Genomic DNA, 25,895 nt, shown 5'->3' with positions numbered 1-25,895 from the left:
ACATAATCTTCTCAAATTATTTAGCCGGTTGAAGAATAAAAAAAGGTACAGTTACCTATTAGCCCAAAACACCTTTTTCAGACATATGGAAATGATATTCTCATTTCAGGATCTTGAAAACACTACCTAACTATTTTTTTTAAATAAAGAGAAATCACATCATGATTAATATAGGCAATGGGAGGTTTGATGCATAACTCTGGGAAGTATTGTCTTAGTTCTACTAGTTTACATTCAATTTGCTTTAAGATATTATTGATAGGCAATGACTTTTAAATAAGAGTTTAAATAAGAGTCAGTTTTCAGGAGCTGCCTTTAGCCCTGAGAAGAATCCATCTGGTTTATGGTTGATAATAATAATAATAATAGCTAGTATTTATATAACATTTTAAGATTTATTTTATTCTGATAGCAACTCTGGAAGATAAGTTATCCCCATTTTATAGGTAAGAAAACCAAGTGACAAGAGAAGCTAAATGACTTGCCTAGCATAAATGCCTGAAGCAAGATTTAAACTAGGATCTTCCTGATTTCAAATTCTGTGCTCTATTCACTCTATCATCTAGGTGCTTTATTGTCTAGAAACAAGTAATTTCATTAATTAATAAAGAGGTATCCAAGGATACCCCTGGATTGGAATTCAATTTGATAAAAAATGGATATATTAAATTCCTGTTATATATATTAGAGGCAAGACTCAGACCCAGGGCTAGCTTGCTCTTAGGTTAGCTGTCCATCCCTTTGCTATTTTATGCTGGTTCAATTGAATTTAAACTCAGTTCAAAACAATTTAAGATATTTATTTAGCACACAGTTGTTGCTTCCCCTAAAAGTTATAAGTATACATCTTTCAAAATTATCCCCTTCAAGTTCTATTTAAATTCTGCCATTAATGTAAAGTTGTTTTTTTATTAGCTATATTTACTCCAAACTATTGAGACTAAATTGTGAAAGTTAACCTCCATGAAATTTCTAATGGAATGTTGGCTAGCACTTTTAAAGATATAATTCTCTTACCAGTCCTATTTATAATATGTTGTAACTGTTGGTCCTATTTTGATATGATTATTTATTGTTTGTATCAATGGTTTATTATATAGGATAATTTAAATTATTCATTCTCCAATTACTTTAGTTTTATTTTTTGTTATGTTTTAAAATCATTATGAAAAAAGATTCATTTAAAATTTTTGTTTCTTTCTGTGTGCTTGTGAGTTATTTATACCCCAGAATATGGTGATTTCTTATAAAAGTTTTTTGTAATTCTCAAAAATGTGCATATTTCTTGAGATTGTGATTCAATAATTGCCTATCATCTCTAGTTTTTCCTATATTCTATTTAGATCCATAGTTTCTTATTTTTAATTCTATTAGATTTATCTAAGTTTGTCACAAGAACATTGAGATCATCTAAAATTATTGTCTAAATATTTAGATGCTTTTTCAGTTAGTTTTCTCTTTAATTACTTTCTTAGATGGTAGGTTATTTGAAAAATATAACTCAACATATTATTGCATTACTCACCATAATTTAAACATTATTTGATATCAATTGTCTTTGGCATTATATTTTGACTGTTATCTTGTCTGAAATCATAATTGATACTCCTAAGTTATTTGCTTTTTAAAATTTTGTTGTAGCATAATAGATTATTCTATAGATCTTTATTTGAACAATCCCTTTCTTATAAGTCCAGACCAAGTTATTAGAACTTGATCTACCTTTAAAAATCAGTGCAAGAGGTATGATTTGTACATAACCCCTCCCTTTCTTCTTCAAACTACATTCAGTTAACTAGGAATTGTGTTCAAATTTAGATTCTTTCATTAGAGGTAGTAACCTCTTTGACCTCAGATAAGTCACTTAATCTTTCTGAATCTCAGTTTCCTCATTTGGAAATGAGAGAATTGAACAGGATAATATTTAAGGTTCCTTTAGCTCTAAATCCATTATCCTGTGATCCTATTTTTACTATCATATTTTATTATTTGTCCTTTAGCTCAGCATATATATAAATGTCATTCATAAACCTCTCCATGCTAGAAAAATGTTATAATTTTAATGTAATGTATTGATTATAATATTAACACAATGCATAATATTAATATAATATTAGCTATTGTGTTTTATAGATCATATACAATATATTATAATTACATGTAATATATAATGTAACATATATAATATTATTATAATTATTAATTATTCATATTTTCTAAGAGACCATGAGCATTGTCTCACCGAGCATTAAGGTCAAGTTTAATCAAGATGTCTCCTATTATTCAATTTATTTTTTTTATCTTGTTCTAATATTTATTGTTATGTCACTCATTGCTTTGTTTGGTTCCAGCTTCCATTCCTTTTTTTCTATAATATCCACTAATCAATAAGTCAATAAATATCTATCTAGGCCAATTATTAGCCAGGCAACCAGAGGAATGCAAAGAAAGGAAAAAAGTATTTTCCCTCAAGAAGTAAAATTGTGTTTATAGATATTTTCAAGCTTCTATAATAAATCATCAATATTTCTGTTAAATTTATCTTTAACAGCTATAATTTCATTCTTTATCTCTTCCCTTCACTATTTTATTAAGTGTTGGGAAAACTGGAAAGTAGCCTGGCAGAAATTGGGCATAGACTAATATCTTACATCATTTACCAAGAGAAGATCAAAATGAATACATGATGTAGCTATAAAGAGAAGAAAATAAGGAAATCTGAAAAACATAGGCCATATTACCTATCAGACTTAGTATAAGTAAACAATTTATGAAAAAAAATATAAAGAGCAGTATGAAATATAAAATGTATAATTGATTACATTAAATTTAAAAGGTTTTGTACAAATAAAATGAATGTAGCCAAGATAAGAAGGAAAGCAGAAAATTGGAGAAAATTTTTATAGATGGTTTCTCAGGTAAAGGTATCATATTTATTGGGAAGTTGTTTTTGTTGTTGTACATTTATGTAGATTCCGGATAAAGCAAACTTTAAGGCCCATTTTAGTTCTATCAATAATTTTCTGACTTGATTTTAAAATTCCATTTTAAAGTTGTGTTTTATTCAACCTGACCTTTTTCTTTTTTTCCCCTAGCACATTGTAGACAAAATTCCATCAAAAGAATTTATCATCCATTCCTGTCTGCTGATATAGATCGGGATGATAGAAATGGAGATAGAGTGAGGTATGGGAAAAGGGAGGAAGGTCCAAGACCTTCAGACAGTTGATTCATTTCAGAAAGTACACCAGGCTTAACAGTGATAGAGATAATGTTCTCAAAGTAAATAATTTCCATTTTTATTGACAAAACTCTGGGAGTGGCAGGAATAACCAGATAACCTAAGGAAAGCACTTGTAATCTGTAGAGTGTTATATAAATATGGGTGTCATTATTACATAGAACATGAAAACATATAACTTCTTAGTTACAAAAAATAGAATATGTTTCTCTCTGAACCTCTGATCTTATAGTGATTCAGCTATCAGATTAGGAATCCACAAGTTAAAAGGCCTATATTCTCTGAAATCTCTTAATATGTGAAGTTATTTCAGTAAAGTCCATTGGCGTTAATGAACTTCAGTATTTTCCTGTACAAAATAAATCCAATTTGGTTTTTAGCAAACTGACCAAGAACTTATATTTAAACTCATCTTTCCCATTTGGCATATTTCTTATTTTTGAAGGTATTCATTACCTCGCACATAGTAGGTGCTTAATAAATGCAGCTAGGTGGTAGAGTGAATAGAGCTTTGGGTTTCATGAATTCAAATCTAGTCTCAGACACTGAGTAACCTAAGCAAGTCACTTAATCCTGTTTTCATCAGTTCCTCATCTGTACAATGGATTAGAGAAGAAAATAGCAAACTGCTCCAGTATCTTTGCCAAGAAAACCTCAAATGGAGTCCTGAAGAATCAGACACAGTTGAAACAATTCAACACCAGCAACACAACAGCAACACAGTCTAATTGATAAACTGTAGGGAAGGGAAAGCTGGGAGACCACAAAGTATTAGAAGATGAGAAGCAGAGAAGTAACATGGAGATAGAGACAGGAGAGTATACAGATGAGAAACATTACCATGAAATCATTCATCTGCATCAGACTCTAAAACCAGGGCTTTGTGGGCATTTACTGTGTATACTGTGTGTTGGGTCAGATATTAGGTTACTAAAACCTTACCCCTGGTGTGCAGACTCACTGGCAGTGATCTCTCATTTCCCTTCTCTCCGTAGGCTCTCTCAAACTCCCTTTTGGAAAGGGGAGGAACCAATGCCTTTTCCAGTAAGTGTGGAGGAGGAAAGATTTATAAAAGTAGGTAGGGAAAATTTCTTATAGGTAGGTTCATATTTCTTTGTTTAAACATTAAATTTGTCTCAAGAATTATGAGTGGGGGTAGTGAATGCAGTGGGGTGGAAGTGTTTGGGAGTAACTTCATTCAAAAGGGGAAGGGAAGGAAGAAGAAAAGGAAAGGAGAGACAGATAAAGAGAGAAACAGAGACAGAGACACACAAAGAGAAACAGAAAGACAGACAGACAGAAACACAGATTTGAAGCTGTAATATGTTTTCAAACAATCCACTGGTTATGGATGAGAAGCTGAAAAGGGAAATTATTGATTTATTTTTACAATTATTGATGGGAAAAGGATTAATACATAAGCTAAAACTAAGATTCCGTTACAAGATTCCATTTCAAAGAAAAGTCCCTCTCATAGGGAAAAATAAGCCTGATGCCTTCCTTCTTCCTCAATGTGGAGACAGAGAAAAATGGCTGATAACCAGCAGAGTACCACACCCTTATCACGTTACTGCCATGTATAACACTTGGAAAAGAATGGCATGTTGTAATTCCAGAAAGGCTGATAGTGCTCTATAGTTTTACCTAACATAAATAAATCTCTGAAAAAATGAAAAAAAGACAAAAAAAATCTGATTAAAAAACCCACTCATTATTCTTTATAACTGTTGTAGAGATTATTCCAGAGAAGGATATATGGAGGTGGGTCTGCACCCTGGCCCCTTCTTGCAGGTCATGTGTGTTCTAGATCACTTTATCCCAGAGATCTCCTGGGATCCCAGAGATTCTCTGTTAATAGGAGGAGGGTGAGGTTATGCTATGCTAAAGAGACCTGGCAAGTGAGCCAGGAAGGTACACTTAGCTTCATTGTTCTTCCCACAAGGGCAAGGAGGATATGTGTTTATCTAGAAAGATCTGAAATTGGGCCTTAAGATCCTGACTGCTTCTTCATCTTTGTTTCTTTCCCTGAGCACAGGTATGGAAATAATAATCCTAATGAGTTCAAGTGTTCTAGAATCTGGGTGCTGCCTATTAGTGTAAGGTACTTTCTGCAATCATACTTTGTCTGGATGTTTGTGTATGTTTTATTTTTAAATTTAAATTGATTTTTTTTCTAACACAAATCTCTCCTTCCTATCTCATCTCATCCCTACCTGAGGAAAAAAAGAAAAAGAAAGCCCTTTTTTAAAAACATAGAGGAAAAGTTGCCTTTAAAATAATCTTATTTTATTGTTTATGTTCTGTACAAACTTTTCTTATTTTACTCATTTCACTTTGCATTAATTCATATGTCTCAAATTTTTCTGAAATCATCCCTTTCATCATTTTTATAGCATAGTAGTATTCCATTACATTCATATAATATAATTTGTTCAGCCATTCCCTGGCCAGTGGTTACCCTTTACTTTCCAGTTCACCACCATAAAAAGAGCAGTTATAACTTTCTGTTATATATATGGTTCTTTTCCTTTTTTTTTTTTTTGATCATTGTTTGGTATCAAGTAGTAGAATCTCTAGCAAAAGGTATGCAGTTTAATAACTTTTGGGCTTATTTCCAAATTTCTTTTCAAAATGATTCACTTTTAACATTTATATTTTTTCTATTTTTAGTCAACTTTGTCAATTTAATGGTTGTGAGACAGAACCACAAAGTTGCTTTAATTTGCATTTGTTAATAATTCTGAGAATTTTTCAAATGGTTATTGATGGCTAGGATTTCTTCCCTAGAAAAACTTCATTCATATAATTGGACCAATTGTCACTCTCATTCTTATAAATTTGAATCAGTTCCCTTTTTATCTTGAAGGACTCCTAGCAGAGAAATTTGCTACAAAGATTTCTCCCTTGGTTATTTATATCCCTTCTATTTTTAACTATACTTTTTTCAAACATACTTTAAAATCTCTATTTATTTATTTATTTTTGCTGAGGCAATTAGGGTTAAGTGACTTGCCCAGGGTCACACAGCTAAGAAATGTTAAGTGGCTGAGATCATATTCGAACTCAGGTCCTCCTGACTTTAGGGCTGGTACTCTTATTCACTGCACTACCTAGCTGCCCCTTCCCAACATTTTTTATTAAATGTGAATTCTTACTTTAGTAGTTGAAGTCTTAGGTTTATAAAAAATGAGACTATGTTGATTTGCTTTTATAGGCTGTTTCTCTATGTCTGTTCCACTGATTCATCTATTTTGTATCCAGTTCTATTAAAAAAAAAAAAAAGTATTGAGGCCTTCAAAGTCTTAGTGGGTTTAGTGACACTACTTTTTTATCTGAGTACCATTTAGCCAAGAGGAACTCCAGAATTCTAATGCCTAATTGGTGGATCACAATTAATAACCTTGTGTTGATTCAGCATAGAGAAGCTGTTAAGTGTAGACAATTTGAACTCAGGTCCTACTGACTGCAGGGCTTGGTGCTCTATCTACTGAGCCATCTAGCTGCCCCAGCTTCATTTTTATTATCTGCTGCCTTCACTGTTATTCCCTTGCTATTAAATAGAATTAGAAAAATCAAGCAACAGTAGACTGGATCCATTGGAAATTTGTGCTATGCAATTTTAACTGAACCTTACTGGAACAAGGAAATCTTTTTACAATTCCCCAATTAGTTTACTGTATACTTCATCACTATGGCTTTTCCAAACTTTCTTACCTCTCCTGAAGCCTTCCATGGAACTGCTCTCCCTCCTTCTTAGCTGAAGTCCTTGCTTTATAATTTACTGAAAAAAATGAAGCCATTTGCTTAGATTTCCTATTGTCCCTTCTTGATCTCACATAACTCAGATGTCTTCTTCCACTGTCTCCTTTGCCTCTATCTCACAGGAACAGTTCTTGTCAAGGCAAATCCCTTTACATTCACCTTTGATCTTATTCTACCCTGTGTTCTCCAGGAGTTTGCCCCCATTATTATGCACATTCTTTCACTAATCCTTATCAGAAACTGATGTAATTTTGTCAGTGAAAATGACCCTAAACAAGACATATGAATTGCTTTGCCACCAAAACTTAAGGACTATCGCACCTTTCCATTTGACTTAAAGTTGAAACCTTCCTTATGTGTAGTCTCCGCCATTAAAATGTCAGCTTTTTGAGAGCAAGAACTGTCTTATTGTCTTATTTTTACACTTAGCAGAGTGTATGCACATGGTAAGTGTGCAAATATAAGCTTTATTCATTCACTCTCAAGGCCAGAAAGAGACTGTGTTCAGCTTCTTAGCCAATATAATGATATTGTGGAGGGATTACACAGCTTGACTGGAAGTTGTAGAGGGACAGAGAAGGAGGAGGAGAAGGAGGAGGAGAAGGAGGAAAAGGAGAAGGAAGAGGAGGAGGAGGAGGAAGCTTCCATTGTTTTCAGGAAGCTATGAGGATACTGCCATTTAGGACAGTGAACTAAGAGTAAAAGCTCCTATGGCATGAAAAAAGGAACACTGACTAAACTTGCTGGAGGAGGATTATAGGAAGTGATGCCTTGAATTGTTACTTGAACAATTATCATTTAGCTAGCTTCCAACTCTATTGCTGCTAATCACAACTAACTATACACTCTAGGGCAACCAGAGCTAACTGTTTCTATCTGTTTATCCCATTATCTTGAAGCTGCTACCCCCCAAGTCAGGCATCTGCCTTAACATGTGGAAAGCCTTTACTTCCCACTGTTTTTGCTTCAGTTTATGTGGTTTTTTTTCCTTGTAGTGTTTTGGGGAATATTTTTGCAAAAGATGTATCTTTTTCACTATTTAGATGCTATATTTTAAAAGATCATTTTATTTTCAAGCTAGATAATTCATTAGATTGTAAAATATGTATACAATTCTATCCACAACTAACAGTATTCAAATACAGTTAGTTGGTTAAAGAGAAAACAATAAGACTTTATTACTTATGTCCACTGGGGAGCAACTGCCACTATAAATCAGCTTGTGGGCCATAATTGGTGATGATGCCATAAATTGCTTTGTTTTTATTTCCTTTTCCCCTATCCCCGTACCAGAAGACCAGAAGATATTAGTCAATATCCTCAATCTCTGGGTCACATTGTCAAATAAAGCTGGTTATTTTCTGGTGCTTTGAAATAGTAAACTTCCTAACTTCTTTTTTTTTTCTTGCTGAGGCAATTGGGGTTAAGTGACTTGCCCAAGGTCACACAGCTAGGAAGTGTTAAGTGTCTGAGACCAGATTTGAACTTAGGTCTTCCTGACTTCAGAGCTGGTGCTCTATCCACTGCTTCACCTAGCTGCCCCTAAACTTCCTAACTCTTACCAACTTATCATCCAAGCATGACAGTTTAAATCTGATGCTGTGCTGATCAGCAAAGCAAAAAAAATTCAGGATGCTTACCTGAGTTTTTCTAATTTTAGGGAATATTGAAGTTACACAATTTAAAAATAATAAAGGTATTTATATCTCATATCTGGTTAAACAATCAGTAAGTATTTATTGAAAGCCTTCTCCCTGCATAGCATTATGCAGAGAGGGATAAGACAGGATGCTCCCTTAAGAATTTATACTTTAGTTAGGAAACCAAGCCTAGCACTAAAAAACCAAAAAAACCCAGTGACTTACATAAAACATCAATGACATTCAATATACTAAGATTTAGAGATACCTTCAAATAAAAGAATTCATAAATAGGACCACACATTTAGGTTTGAGAATTAGCTCAGTGGTCATTAGATAATAAATTTAGAACTGGAAAATCCAGGCAAATTCTCTCTTTTTTTAAAATGAGGGCAAAGATGACAGAGAAAAAGTAGCAACTCCCCAAGTTCCAGCTAAACCCCTCCAAATACATTTAAATAATGCCATAAAATAATTCCTAGAGTTGCAAAACTCAAAAAAGGATGGAGTAAAATAATTTTCTAATCATCGTACCTGGGTGAGAGTGGAGCCAGCCCAATGCAGACCATGCCAGCCCACACCTGGCACCAGCAAACCAGAAACAGGCCTTGGGAGCCACTGAATCAGTAATAGTGGCTTCCAGAGCTTTTAGTCCACAGATGGTAATGGAGTTGAATAAGTAATTAGAAGAATATTACAGTATTATCTTTACTAGCACTGAGATAGGACTCTGCTGCTTTGCCTATCCACAAATATGGATCAAAGTTCTAGGTGGCAGTCCCAAGGTGAAGAAGAACTAGAACACATCAGAGCTTGTGGCCACAATGGGAAAAACCCCCACAACCAACTAACCAACCAACCAACTCCTCCCCCCAAAACAAACAAACAAACAAACAACCCAGAAAACAAATAGTTCCAGGGCAGAAAACAGTGCTGACCAGAGCACAGGCCAGAAGAGTAGAAAACACACCTCTCCTTAAATCATACCACTTAAAAAGAATTAAAAGCTTACAGGTCCCTAAAAGCAGCTGTGAAAATAATTGCACAAAACCCCTAAAGCTTGGGACAATGAACCCTTCATACAGGAATTAGAACTTCATTTTAATAAAATGTTAAAGGTCAATACTAGAAAAATAAGGAAATAACAGAACAAATTCTGACTATAGAAAGTTATTATGGTGACAAAGAAGATCAAAACACATAAAAGACTAATACAAAGTCAAAGTTCCAACATCCAAAGTTTCCAAGAAAAATATAAATTGGTCTTATACCATATACAGCATGCGAGTAATCCACTTTGCCTTCCTAAAAGAACCCTGATTCCTACTTTTATTACCTGTAACTGAAGATAACCCAAACATGACTAACCCCATTATATGACTAGCTCTTGGAAGTATCTTCGCAGGCTTCCTCCTAAGAACAAATATCCCTCCTACCACAATAATTCCAATAACAATACCCACCATTTTAAAAGATTTTGAAAATCAAGTAAGAGAGAGAGTAGAAAAAACGGGAAAAGAAGTGAGAGTGATACAAGAAATTCATGAAAAAAGAATTAACAAGTTGGTAAAGGTGACACACAAAAAAACTGAAGAAAATAACACTTTAAAAAACACACTAAGCCAAATGGTAAAGGGGGTACAAAAAAACCAGTTAGGAAAAAATGCTATGAGAAGCAGAACTGGCCAAATAAAAAAGGAGGTACAAAAGCTCACTGAAGAAAATAATTTCTTAAAAATTGGAATTGAGCAAATGGAAATTAATAACTTTAGGAGAAATTGAGAAATAATAAAACAAAAATAAAAGAATGAAAAAATAGAAGACAATGTGAAATATCTTGTTGGAAAAACAACTGACCTGGAAAAAGAAATCCAAGATAGATAATTTAAAATTTTTTGACTTCCTAAAAGTCACAATTTTTAAAAAAGAGTGTAGACATCATTTTTCAAAAATGTTGTCAAGGAAAACTGCCCTGATATTTTAGAACCAGAAGATAAAATAGAAACCGAAAGAATCCACCTATCACCTATTGAAAAAGATCCCAAAATGAAAACTCCCAGGAACATTATAACCAAATTCCAGAGTTCTGAGGTCAAAAAGAGAATACTGCAAGAAGCCAGAAAGAAACAATTCAAGTGCCATGGAATTAAAAGCAGCATCACACAAGAGTTACCAGATTCTATATGAAAAGGCCAGAGGGATTGGAATAATATATTCCAGAGGGCAAAGACACTAGGACTACAAACAAGAATCACCTACCTAGAAAAACTTAGTATATCTTTTAGGAAGAAAATGGACATTTCATTGAAACAGAGGATTATCAAGCATTTTTGATGAAAAGACCAGAGCTGAATAGACAATTTGATTTTTTAAATACAAGACTCAAGAGAAGCATAAAAAGATAAATCAGAAAGGGAACGTAATAAGGTTAAAGAGTTTAAATTTCTATATGGGAAAATGATGGTTATAATTCATAAAAAGCTTTTTCATTAGAGCAGTTAGATGGAGTGTTTATAGATAAAAGGCACAGGTGTGAGTTAAATATGGAGGCATGATATTTTAAAAAATAAAATTAAGGGGTGAGAAAGAAAAATGCACTGGGAGAAAGGGAAATGGAGAGATAGAATGGGACAAATTATTTCACATAAAAAAGGCAAGATAAACCTTTTACAGTGGAGGGAAAGAGGGAGCAAAATACTTGAGGGGAGAAGGTAAAAGGAGAGAGTGAATAGACTAAATCATGGGAGGGGAATAGGAAGGAAGGAAATATATTTAGAAATCAAAATTGCAAAAAAATCTGAAGCAAATTTCTCTGATAAAGACTTAATTTCTCAAATATATAAATGAGTCAAATTTATAAAAATAAGAACATTCCCCAATTGATAAATGATCAAAAGATATGAGTAATTTTCAGATGAAATAGTCAGAACTACAGTCTCATGAAAAAATGTTCTAACTCACTATTGATTGGAGAAAAGCAAGTTAAAACAATTCTAAGGTACTCCTCATATTTATTAGATTGACAAATAGGATAGAAAAGGCAAATGACAAAATTGGAGGGGGAGAATGGAGAATTAATTTAATGCCTTGATAGTAGAGTCATGAACTGATTCAAACATTCTTTAGAGCAATTTGGAACTATGCCCAAAAGTCTATAAAGCCATGCATATCCTTTGACTGATCAATACCACTACTAGGTCTGTGAATAAAAAGTGAAAAAAAAAAGAAAAAGGACCTGTATATATAAAAGTATTTATAGCAGCTCTTTTCTGATGGCAAAGAATTGGAAATTGAGAGGATGCCTGTCACCTAGAGAATGGGTGAACAAATTGTTCTATGTGATTGTGATGGAACACTATTATGCTTTAAGAAATGAAGAATAGGATGCTTTCAGAAAACCCTGGGAAGATATATATGAGCTGATGCAAAGTGAAATGAGCTGTATACAAAGTAACAGCAATATTGTAAGATAATTAGCTATGAATGATGTACCGATTTTCAGCAATACAATGATCCAAGACAACCCTGAAGAATTTAGGATGAAAAATGGTATCCATCCCCAGAGAAAGAACTGATGGTGTCTGAATAAGATTGAAGCATCTTTTTTTTTGGTGTGTGTTTTCTTTCCTAACATGACTTCTATGGAAATACAATTTGAACGACTACTCATGCATAATTTGCATTGAATTGCTTGCCTTCTTGATGAGGGGCATGGGAAGGGAGGGAGGAAGGAGAAGAATTTGGAACTCAAAAATTTAAAAACAAATGTTAAATATTGATTTTACATATAATTGGGGAAAAATAAAATACTAAATATTTTTTTAATTAAAATGAGTGGGGACTAAATTTTAAGAAAATTAAGTCACTTGTCCAAGGTCATGTAGATAGTAAGTAGCATTCTTAGATTAGAAACCAGGTCTTCTAACTCCAAATCCAGTGTTCCTCCCATGCTGCCTCTCATTTAACAAAAATTTAAATTTATTTCACATATGTGAAAATGGAAGTTCAGAGAAATTAAATGACTCTCAAAATCATACAAAAGTTACACAATCAGAATTTAAGCCTAGTACCTGACTTTAAATCTATTATTCTGCTTCCATTTAATAGTGAAGTGTCCAAGATATTTCCTCTCAAGTAAAAATGGCAGGGGTTAGAAAAAGTGAACCACCAGGACACAAAAGACCTCTGAATTTCCTAAAAAGGGTCCAAGAGACTGCTTTTCCTTTCATCAATATTTGCTTACTTTTATCTTCTAGTTAGCTTACTTAGGGAGGTGGGGCTCAATTTTAGCTTTGAAGATATCCCTTTAAACAAAACTCAGAATGAATGTGTGAACAGGAGCCCCTCTCACTCACTCTAGTCTGAGCTATAGGAACCTTGGTGTTCTAGTGAAACTTTCTAAGAGAAGTTGTGTGATAGCAGGGGGAAATATGGGATCCCACTGAAAGTCAAGGATACATGGTAATTATTGGAACACTGGGAGGCAGTGTTTGTTCATGGGGCTATATGGAGGAATCTCTATAATAACAGTCTAAGAAACTATAAGACTTTCCTGTTTTTCAAATGCTAAGTTCTATGGAATTCCTGAGGAAGATGGAAATTAATCTAGATGCTCTGTTTGACTCTCTGATTGATAAATTTTTACTTCATATTGTCAATCTAAATCAGCTAAAAGACATATGTCATAGGAATAATCATAGTAATGATTATTACTAAGGAAAGTCTGAAATAGGAAGAGAAAAATGACGTTATGAAGAAAGGAGAAGGGTCTTGGGCTGGGCTTTCAGAGACAAAAAGAGCAGATATTCCAGATTGGAGAATTATGCTCAAAGAGAAATTCCTTCTGCAGACTCAGGGTGAATTGATCCCCTCCCAAAATGCATTCACCAATAAATAAATAAATCAAATGAATAAAGAAGATTGTGGTAGCAACAGTAATATCTTATACTTACTATGGCTCTTTATGGTTATGGTCACTTTCACTGTCTTTTTAGAGGGTCCTCTTATTATTAAAATAAATAAATAAAAATTAAAAAAAAGAATATCCTCCTCTGGTATAAGCTCCGAGAAGAATAGTTTACTAAAGGCACCTTAAATTTATTCATAATAATAATCTTACCTTTTTATGATTTTAAATGGTTTATAAAGTGTTTTCTTTATAATTGTCTCATGAGGTAGATAATTATTATCCCCATTATATGAGTGAAGAAAATGGCTTAGTGATTTGCCCAGGAATAGTTTTTCACTGTCATTACTAGGGTGTGGACCCTAGTACCCTGAAAGGAGCTCCATTGCTTGACTCTCTACATTGATCTGCCCATCACTTGGAAAGTTTGGCTTTTCTGAAAAGCTGACTTCACAATATCAACAACAAAAGTTAATTTAAAAAAAACACAAAAAAATTTAAACTGATTGAGTTTGAACCCCTAGGTAATAGCATTCTAAGCTCTAAGCATTGAAAATCCATGAATAATATGTTTCTAAAGTCATCACTGGACGATTTGAGCCAAATTAGTCCCAAATTTTCACTTACAGTAGTTATACACCTAGGGGAATGGTGGGTGGTAAGAAAAAGGAACCCTAAGATCTAAGTTCCCAATAAGTTTCTCCTGTTGGCATGGCATAACCCTTCTGGTAATAGACACTTACCCACTGATGCTGTTTCATGCTTGTTCATAGTTGCCAGTCTGTCACAGAGGAATGGAAATTGCAGGAGTGGAGGTGTTGGGGGAGGATCTCCTTAGTACTCAGGTAAGCTTCCCTTACTTTGATGAACAATAGAACTGAGGTGGTAGGCAGATAGAAAGGTTTGACCAGGCACCACTTTTACAAACAAGTAACTTCCATTTCAAGGAGTAGTGCTGAGAAGAGCTCAGGGATTCAATGCCACACAGAGAGCATAGTTTTCTGGTACATAGCACAATATAAATAATTGACACAATGGAATGGAATTACTGAGGTAGATTACCTGAGGCAGAAGTATCTCCTACCACTCTAAGAATCCTGGCAAGGAGATACTTCCACAGTGTCACTTCATTCAGCTGGAGTATATCCCTTCATTTCTTATGGTACACAGAAACAGTATATGACCCAAGATATTGATTTGCTTTTCCTTTGGCATAATTTTTTACACAATGCATATAAAAGATTACATCTCAGAATTCATTAGATAAATAAATTATTTTAACAGAGCAATACATCCAACTCTAGGGGCATGAGAATTGAATGGTTTCTCAAACTATTAAATTTTGTGTTCTCTAAAGTCAAATCTGGAGCTTTCTGCCCATTTGAGAAAATTTCTATGAAGTAGGGCCCTAGCTGGAAGGATTGCCAGGTCTCCTGTTACAACTCTAAGGACTTACCTCTAGGATATTGAGAGGAATAATCTAAATGTGAAGCAAGAAAATGAAGACTTATGTTGTCTTTTTTTTTCTGAGGCAATTGGGATTAAGTGACTTGTCCAAGGTCACACAGATAGAAAGTATTAAGTGTCTGAGGCCAGATTTGACTTCTGTCTTCAGGCTGGTGCTCTATCTACTATACCATTAGCTGCCCCCTGTCAATACATTTTAATAGCATATAGTGTTATTCACTGCAAAGGTTTGTTGTGAAGACAAAGTGAGATGATTGGTCTAAAAACACTTTGAAAAAGTAAAACAAACAAACAAAAAAACAACTACAGAAGTGTAAGGAATTCAAATCTGTTCTAAAATATTGAGAACTGGAAGGCTGTGACATATAGGAGGAGTGAAAGGACCTATTGATGGAATTGTTTCTATACGTTTTTTGCAGTTAGGCCAGTTTTAGGAGCTGGAGTGAGGAAGACACTGTTCCTAAGAGGGAAAAAAAGAGTGGGATTTTGAGAAAGGTGTGGTATTGAACTTTCTTGTTTCAGAGGAGTTCAAATGTCTTCTAAATTTGGCAACTTTGACAAAAGTTTCAGTCATCTCACACTACAGTAGTTACAGATCTACCCCTGGAATGACATAATAGATGTGATCATTTTGTGAACGAAACAGGAAACACAGTTGCCAACCTATATACCTACTGTCATAGTAGATGCAGGAGTAGGGAAGGGAATAAGCATTTATATATACCACCTTGTGCCACGAACTGTACTAAACACTTTACAAAAACTATCTCATTTGATCCTTCTAACAACCCTGCAAGGTATTTGCTATTATCTCTACTTAATAGTTGAGGAAACGAGGCAAACAGAATTAAGTGATTTGCCCAAGGTCAACAAGTTACTAACTGTCTGAAACTTGGAATTCAAATCCCAAGCCTAGCATTCTATCCACTGTGCCACCAACTGCTTCCATAAGTATCAGAAGGTTCAGCAACTTACTTTATCATCTGATTATAGATAGGATCTTCAGAAGAGAGAAGGAAATATGGAAAGTGAATAGCTGGCTAAGATAATATTGGAGAAATTGATTTGGCTTTCTGATTGATTTGGCTTAAAATAGCAAGAATGATGGGCCAAAACTAAGGTGGCTTGACTGGGGTTTTGCCTTACATTCCTGAAATTTAGAATATACTGACAGCATTTAAATGATATCTCCCTATGTTTTCCAACAATATTTCTATACCATACCACATGAATCTTAGCCAGCCTCTTCATCCCCTTTCCACAATAACTTTAGTTAGATTCTTTGGCATTATTCCAGGGGTTCTGGGCTCAAAGAGGTCATTTTTTTAAACCTTATCTTGCCTGGAAGTAGGACACATCTTTTGACGATTCTTCTCCTTTTTAAAAATTTTATAAATGTTTTCTGTGCTTTCCATTACCACAGATTCCCATAAATTCTTCTCTTTTCTCCCTCCCCAAGAGCCATCCCACATGATAAATTTTTAATATTTGATATTTTTTTAGAGAGAAAAAAAGTCCAAAAATATGTGCAAAGGGTAGGTTAGGATATCTTTTCATATCTGTTCATTTGAGTTCCACTTGATTTATATAATTATTTATTCTTATTATATAATTTATTATATGTAATCTATAAAATTATTTTTGATTTTTTTGGTGCATCATTCATTTTCATTTACATTGAACTAGTTATTGAATATATTATTTTCTGGGCTCCATTTACTTCACTTTGCATCAGATTATATAGCTCTTTCTATGCCTTTCTGTATTCATCACACATAATTTCTTATAGCACAGTAGTATTCTGTTACAATCATGTTTAACCACATCTACATTGTATCCAATTCTTAGCTACATACAAAGTGATGCTATAAATATTTCCAAGTATTGAGGGATTTTTTTTTACAAAGTTTCTGATTCAAAGGGTATGAAAATTTAGTCACTTTATTTGCATAATTCCAAATTACTTTCCAAAATGATTGTGCCATTTCACAGCTCTAGCCCAACACTACTTCCTGGCCATTTCTAAACTATTTTGTTTTATGTATACCACACTGTCCATACTCCATGCCAATTCCCTTTTATCTTTCCACCATTGGAATATAGAATCTGTGAAGTAACTGTATTTCCAGAACTTATCATAGTTCTTAGTACATAGTAAGTGCCTAATAAATTTATTCAAGCATTACACTATATCATCACAAAAACAATCACCAAAAAAAAAAAAAAATTAGCTAGTACCTAGCTAAAAAGAACATGTAATTGTAAAGGAAGCAATCAGGTAGTATTTCTTCCCCACCCCAATCCTGACTCCTACCCCAGCAACTGCACCCCAGATGAACTCTTCCTCCTTACTCTAGTCCCTTCCATGTAATAATACCTATAGTAAAAGATCTAAGATATCCTATGGTCTTATTCATCAGATCCTTTGTTAATCAACTGAATTTTATCTTTAAAATTTGAGGACACATTTTTGGCTTATTGCTCTGGCTATACTTTGTGAAGCTTATCCCAGGGGTCAAATTGCAATAATTTCTCATATGGAATACAACTAATGAAAGATTGGGAAAAAATTTGTCTGAAGACTTGTGAATCCAATTGATGCTTGATTAGATGATTGAATCTATGAATCAATGAACAAATGAAAATTTAAAAATGATAATGAAGGTGAAGGGACAAAATTGTCTAGACATAGTTGTCAAACCAGGTGCCCTAGAGCACTGTATGTATGACATAGAAATAAGAATAGGATAGAGGTTTCTAGAAATTCAAAGGAGACACTAATAGGAATGAGAGGTTAAACCAATAACAATGTCCCTAGATATCTATATACAAATACTTATGTAATCTGAGTCCCAAAGTCCATTGGTTTGATACTCTTTTATTATTGTTGGAGATCAATACCCCTCTCCTACATGAGGAGTGAGCCAAAGTTGAGAAGAGGAGGAGAGAAAAGAGCTCTCTAGTTTTCTGAAGTCATGTGACTTCATCAGGATTGTAGAGTTGCTTTGAGTGTTTCTGATTCCTAGAAAGAGATGGAAGAGGTTGATAAAAGAAAAGACTTTAGTAAGAAGCCAACATGACCGAGGCGCTGCTAGTTTCTATCATGCATCTATCCCCAGTTTGCTATATTAGAACCTTAAGGGAACTTTCTCTTAACTAAGATCTAGAACTCTCTCTCTCTCTCTGGGTTGAGCTGAGTTATCTTCTTCCCAGTAAGAGAGCTCCTTCACTCTGTATTGTCTGTTATATATTCTCCTATATACTATCCCTGATTTTTGTTTTCCTATCATTTGGATTAATTGTTTCTTCAATAACTGCTATGCATGTTCATAGTAGAACTGGTATTTGATAAGGGAATCAAGCCACAGATATAAAGTTTAGGATCCTCCTGGTCCTCTTAATAAATGAAACAGCACTCAGAAGTTAGACTGAACCTTAAAAGTACATTCCTTACTGAGATACCACTACACAGACTGGCTAGAATGACAGGGAAAGATAATGCGGAATGTTGGAGGGGATGTGGGAAAACAGGGACACTGATACATTGTTGGTGGAATTGTGAATACATCCAACCATTCTGGAGAGCAATTTGGAACTATGCTCAAAAAGTTATCAAACTCTGCATACGCTTTGATCCAGCAGTGTTACTACTGGACTTATATCCCAAAGAGATCTTAAAGAAGGGAAAGGGACATGTATGTGCACGAATGTTTGTGGCAGCCCTCTTTGTAGTGGCCAGAAACTGGAAACTGAGTAGATGCCCATCAATTGGAGAATGGATGACTAAATTGTGGTATATGAATATTATGGAATATTATTGCTTGGTAAGAAATGACCAACAGGATGATTTCAGAAAGACCCGGAGAGACTTAGATGAACTTATGCTGAGTGAAATGAGCAGGAGATCATTTATACTTCAACAACAACATTATATGATGATCAATTCTGATGGACCTGGCCATCCTCAGCAATGAGATCAACCAAATCAGTTCCAATGGAGCAGTAATGAACTGAACCAGCTACACCCAACGAAAGAACTCTGGGAAATGACTAAGAACCATTACATTGAATTCCTAATCCCTATATTTTTGCCCACCAGCATTTTTTATTTCCTTCACAGGCTAATTGTACAATATTTCAGAGTCTGATTCTTTTTGTAAAGCAAAATAACTGTTTGGACATATATACGATAAAAGTATATATTTCCAAACATTAAATACAATATAAGTGTTTAATTTATACTTTAATATATTTAACATGTATTGGTCATCCTGCCATCTAATGGAGGGGGTGGGGGGAAGGAGAGGAAAAACTGGAACAAAACATTTGGCAATTGTCAGTGCTGTAAAATTACCCATGCATATAACTTGTAAATAAAAAGCTATTAAAATTTTTTTTAAAAAGTACATTCCTTAGACAAATAATATCTAGGAGAACATAAAAGTATAATTTTAGCCCAGTACATACTCTCTCTGAAGAGAAAAAATTGTCCAGTCTTCTGGCCCCCAATCTCCTATTTCAACTATTGGGTAGAATTAAAGTCTCCCTTGGAGAAGGCTTGAGAGAAGAGATTCAAAAGATAGCTATTCTGCTTCCCTTCAAAGCATACATTGCCATTGTTCTGCCATATATGGAGGAAAGTCCTTGCTACACGTGTTAATAAACAAAGTGATCTAGAGAATTTAACGGAAGGAGGTCAGTATGACTTTACAGGTAGAGTTGAGGTTAGGTGGAATGCAGCTCATGACTATCATATGGCAATGGAAAGAAACAATATTTTTAAAATAGTAGGGACAGTGGAATGATATTTCATATTAACTCCACATTATACAACTTTTGGTCCAAGGTGTAGCAAGAAGCTGTACAGACAGCAACTCATTACCTGACTTTGGGTTCTCTCACATTGACTCTCTGATTCCAACTCTTCCATCTGCCCCCCCTTCTATAACTATGATGAAACATAGGTTCATCATCAAAGTTGTTTTCTTTGCCAAAGACTTGGTGACCAGTGGCACCATAACAGCTATCTCCAAGATAGAGGTATAGCATGAAAGTAATCAAATAGTTGCTGATAGTCTGAATTCCAGAGGAGCAAAGGGTGATTTCCTTGTGTGTGGTAAACTTGGCAAATGTCATTACATATTTCCTCACCCAGGCCTTTAACTTTGCCTTAAAGGATAAGTGAAAACAGGTGTTTGGGAAGGAGTGGAGAAGCACACAGTCTGGAATGTATTTTGCTAATGCCTTTGACTCTGGTGGTACAGCTGGGACCTCTTCTCTCAGTTTTGTCTACTCTTTGGATTTTGACGGAACTAGAATGACTACTAAGGTTGAGAAATCTGGCACTGAGAGACAATTCAAATGTTTGGGAGACTGTCTAGTGAAAATCACCAAATCTCATGGAATTGATGGTGTACATCAAGGTTTTAATGTCTCAATGCAGGATATTATTATTTGTAGAGCTTTGGAATATATGCTGCAGCAAAAGGTATGCTCCCACATCCTGAGAGCAATATATATACACTGACAAGCTGGATGATTACACAATCAATGATTCTTATAGCAAGTGTTTCCTAATCCTTTGATACAGCAAAACAGTGAATGCTGATATCATCTGGGTATAAGGAATTGATTGATATTATATACATGTGACAGTTCACTGCTGGAGGAAGATGGCTAAAGATGAGAGTGGCAAAACTTTCTTTGAGAGTACCTAGTCCAATATTCTTAGAAGTATGGAAAGAGTTTTGTGCTTGTAATGTATGATGAATTCAAAAAAAATAAGCTAAAAATGGAAACAATGAAAATAAACTACATAGAATACTTTGTAATTATATTTTGGACCATTGATCTTCAAAAAATCCATATTGTTTGTTTTCCAGCCTAGATCTTTCTTTATAGAGAAGCCAGGAAAAGCTCTTAGGCTTTATTTAAGGCTTCATTTATTATAGTATATTATTCATGCAGTAGAATTAATGATTCAGTATGTAGATTCTGTTCGTTTTGGGAAAATAGTTACTGTGTCCAAGGAGGCAGAAAAAACTTATACATCTAATTCAAATGTTATTTTGTAAGATTACAAATTTGTTTTTAAGTATTTATTAAAAATCATAACTTTCCTTTGTATTAAAGTACTACATATACTATTTTATGCAGCTGAATATTTGGCAATTCTGATATATGTTGGATATTCTGCTATAAAACAATAACACCATCAGTAGATCCCATTATCCCCTCAAGCCATTATCCCACATTTCTACTCCCTTTCTCATTCAAATTCCATGAAAAATCTATTTACTCTTGCTGCCTCTACTTTCTTTTTGATTCATTCTTGATCTCTTTGCCATCTGGCTTCTGTCCTTATCACTCAATTGAAAATGCTCTTTCTAAAGCAACTGATGATTTCTTAATAGCTAAATCTGGTAGTGTTTACTCACACTTTATTCTTCTATATCTTTTTGTTGCATTTGACACTCAACTACCCCACCTTCTGAATACTCTCTCTTCCCTGGATTTTCAGTTACATTACTCTCAAAGTCCTTTCTGACATCTTTTCATTTTGCTTTGCCTCTTAACTATAGGTGTACTTGAAGCAGTAGTATTTTGACAAATGTTTAACAACCAGCTCTAGATAAGGAGAAATGTATGCATGAGTAAGGAAATGGGAGGCTGTCAATAATTATACCTGGTTAAAGTATCAAGGATTATTCTGATGAAGGAGATTATATGTCACTTCAATTTATCTATATGTTTAAAGAAGGAGGTAAGGGCAGGTAATTGAGTAAAGTAGCATAGATTTTTAGAGTATTATCAGAAACATATAGTCTAATATGAGGTGAAGTTTGTGATTAAAAAATGGACTTGCTTTGTAATATTGAAAGCAAAAAGGGGAACAAACTCTACTTGGAATAGGATGGTAAAAACAATATGATAAAATGATAGTGACATATTTTGTTATTACTTTCTGGTACCATTTCTTAATTTGTTATTATTTTGGTATCATTTCTTAAAATGCATAGAATAAACATGATTAGCAGGGAACTGAAATAATTGAATAAAAGAAAAAATAATAGAATATTTAATGTGATTATAATAGCAAGTCCACAAGAACTACTCTCTTAGAGGAGTGAAATAATTTTACAAGCAGTATAGTGTAATGGAAATGGCATTAGAAAAAAATTAGAAATTCATAGAAGAGAGAAGAAAGTTCAGAAGGGACATTAAACCCCTTCTGAAAGGGGGGGGATTTTGTCTTTGCCATGGCAAATTTAATATACATTGAGAATATGTCAGTAGATTAGCGAAAGTTCAGAGTTTTATGTAATTTTTACTTTAAAATGTTAATATTTGTTCATAATAAAAAAGGGGAAAATTTGAAAGAAAGTTTGAAAAAAAATTAGTTCAAGTGTTGTTACACGTTTCCCTGCTCTATGACCTGTGAGCAAGTTGCAACCTCATTAAACCTTTGTTTACTCTTCGGTAAAGTTTCCTCTACACTGTTTTACATTGATGTCTCATCATGTTATGAATGCAAACTAGGATTCTAATATGATTAAGGAAACCAATTAAGTCTGCTTTTTAAGAATAGACTATCTAAGAACCCATCTTCCCTGTACTAGCAACTTACACTCAATCTTTCTGCCCTCTCCCTAGAGGAACATTTTACATTATCTTATTCATATTACTATCACTTCCTTCAGTTTCTTTGCCATGCCTCTCCTTATTTTTCAATCCTATTTATTTATGGGCTAGAACTCTGAATTTGAAACAAGGATTCTTACAAGGTGTTAAGTCAGTGGAATTGATAAAGACAATGATTATCTAGTTTAGCATGGTGTTTAATAGTTCTCTAGTTCAGAACATGTACTTAGTACTTTAATATAGTTCTACAAGATTCACACCTATGATAAGAGAGCATATAAGTGAGGACAAACTCAGACAGATTTAGAGGCAAAGAAGACAAGAGAACTGGAGGCAGGAGCTTAAACTCTCAGAGGGAAGGAGAAAGAAATTCATTTCCACTTTCAGTCATGCTCCTCCTGGTAGCAGGCTCTCTGCCTGCATTTCTCCACTGAGACCAAGGCCGATCTGAAAGGCTCTCTAGAAAGCTGCCAACCCAGGAAGGAGATAATAAAGGATCTGGACTTTAACACCTGGCTACTTTTGCAGTGATTACTGAACTGAAACAAAAGCTGCTCTCAGAGACCCCAAGAAAACCGAACAGAGAACATTCTACAACTCCCTTTATGTATTGTTTTCTTTTATTAGAATATAAGCTCCTTAATGGAAGAGAATATTTGTGTGTGTGTGTGTGTGTGTGTGTGTGTAATATCAAACAACTTCAATGAAGACAAAAATGGCTTCAAAATAGCTACCATACTGATGGTAAATTCTTCAACTTGAAAAGGTTCTATAAGTCAAAGCTAAAGTGGAAGAAGTATTGGTATATGATTTTTTGTTTGCAGATAATTGTGCACTTAATGAAGTCATATTAAAGAAAACAACAATAAAAGGTTGATGAGCATAAATTAAATACAATGACTAATTTCAGTTATGGAGGACAGATATTGAAACATATTTTCCTTTTTTTGTAGAGAGGTATATGGTTTCTCAGGCATTATGTTAAGCACCAGAAATATAAGGTTGTAAAAGGAGTTCTGGTTCTTAAGGGACTTCATAGTTCAATTGGGAAAACAAGCATACAAATTATATATTTGTTATATACAAGATGCTGACTAGATAAATTGAAGAAAATCAACAGAGATAAGATACTGGCATAAAGAGATACTTGTAGAAGGTGATATTTTTGAAAGTTCTTGAAGGAAAAATGGAGATAGATGAGGTGTGAGAGGTTCCAGGCATGGGGGGACAACCAGTGAAATTGCTCAGCATCAGGAAATATATCTTATCCCCAAAATAGTAAGAAAACTAGGACATTGGTCACATGAAGGTTAGAGGTAGGATGAAAGGTTTTTAAAAACCCAGAAAGATAGGTGGGGGTCAGATATTGAATGGGGAGGACACATTTCAGACATTTATGCTTTAAAATCAAATTGACAGCAGAACAATGGACTAGAATAAGAAAGAGGCTTGAGTTAGTTATTCCATAAAAAGCAAGATTCAAAAAAAGATAGTCCCTGCTCTTAAGGAACTTAATTAAATGAGACAACATGTGTATAACTACATACAAGAAAGATATGTACAGGACAAATGGGGAATAATCTCAAGGGAAAGGCATTAAAATTAAAGAGAACTGGACAAAGCTTCTCGTTGAAGGTGAGATTTTAGCAAAGACTTGAAGGAAGCCAGGAAAGTATTTTGTATTATAATTTTTTAAAAATTTAATTTGTTAAAATTTGTAATTTAAGAGACTATATACAATTAGCATTTCCAAATACAAAGTGAAAAAAAAAGCAAAAAATGCATGAAATTTCTAATCTCTATAAATGTTTAAATATAATGTTAAACATAAGTGTTTAATAAATTCAACAAATAACTTTCAAAGCTATTTTGCTTGTTGAAGCTGTCCTTTCTTCTACTCTCTTTTGTGTATTTTAAAATATTCTGGTAATTCATTTTTCTTCCTTTATTATTATTTTCTTCTGTTTTTGTTTTTCAATCATATCACTCCTTTCTAAAAGAAAAAAATAAATACCGCAAAAGGAAGCCACTAAGCTCACTATGTACTTTGAAGAAACATGTTTCCAGCCTGCTTTCAGCATATGGTTTGCATCTATGATGAAAGAGAAGGAAAAAGTTGATAAGGACATATACCCTTCTCTGACTCTGACTTCTCTATTTCTTTGGGCCACTCTTATTCCTATTATTTTAAGACTGTCTTCCGTAAATAGCTACTATTAGTAAAACTTAGCCAAAGTGGATACTGTTTTTAAATGTGATATATTTTAGAGCTTTGCAGGTCTCTGTAAAGTCTCTCTAAATATTCAAATTGATTAGCAGTCTTGAGTTAGTAAGTAGATGGTTAATGTCTCAGCCTCTTTATTATGACAGTTGAGTCTGTCTTTGGGGACCTCATCAACTTTTGGGTCTCCAAACCTCACTCAGGTCGTTAAAATTTTTCTCTTTCTCTCAGATGATCCATTTTCAGAAACATTCTTTTAAAAAATCTTTTTTAGATTTATTGTCTTATACATTACTATAGTTTTTCCCAGTATTCTTTCCTTTCCCCTTCCCAGATAGTCATTAAATATAATAAATAGCAAACCCTTGGATACCAAACTCATTTGAGAGAAATTTGATATAAAGACTTTTTTCCATTCTAGTGTTTTCTTTTTTTTTTAATTTTTTTTTATGAAAAAGATTTTCAATTTTATATAATCAAAGTTATCTATTTTATCTTTTGTTAAAAATACATTTATTCCCAATTGTAGGTTATTTCTCTTCCAATTATTTTTCCTCAGTGAGTGTTTGTACCTCCTTTCCCAATTGGCTAATTTAGCTTTTAAAGGTATTTTCCTCCTAATTAGCTTTGTGTGTTTCCTTTTGCATTTCTCTCAATTCTTTCTCTATTTTTTCTTCTATCTCTTTTACTTGATTTTCAAAGTCCCTTTTGAACTCTTCCATGGCCTGAACCCAATTCTTACTTTTCTTGGAGGCTTTGGATGTACGAACTTTATCTTTGTTGCCATCTTCTGAGTGTATTTTGATCCATCTTGTCACCATAATAACTTTCAATGGGCAATAACTTTTCCTAACCTATTGCTCTGCTTTAAACTCTTTGTTAGAGTAGGGCTCTGTTTCCAGGGTGGAGGGTACACTGTCCCAAGTTTCAGGGGTTTTATGCAATTGTTTTCAGAGATCCTTCTAAGAATCTGACCACAAGAACTCTTTTTGGCCCTGGAGTTGTTAGGTGTGTCCC

General features: G+C 34.0%; 1 pseudogene; it reads left to right on the top strand.

Annotated features, from left to right (window-relative positions):
• The first annotated feature begins 20,096 nt into the window (after positions 1-20,096).
• On the top strand, positions 20,097-20,903 carry LOC100914190 (annotated as a pseudogene).
• Positions 20,904-25,895: the final 4,992 nt, after the last annotated feature.

Source organism: Sarcophilus harrisii, chromosome 3 (assembly GCF_902635505.1).
Source record: "Sarcophilus harrisii chromosome 3, mSarHar1.11, whole genome shotgun sequence".
NCBI lineage: Eukaryota > Metazoa > Chordata > Mammalia > Dasyuromorphia > Dasyuridae > Sarcophilus > Sarcophilus harrisii.
This window is presented reverse-complemented; position numbering and strand designations above follow the sequence as displayed.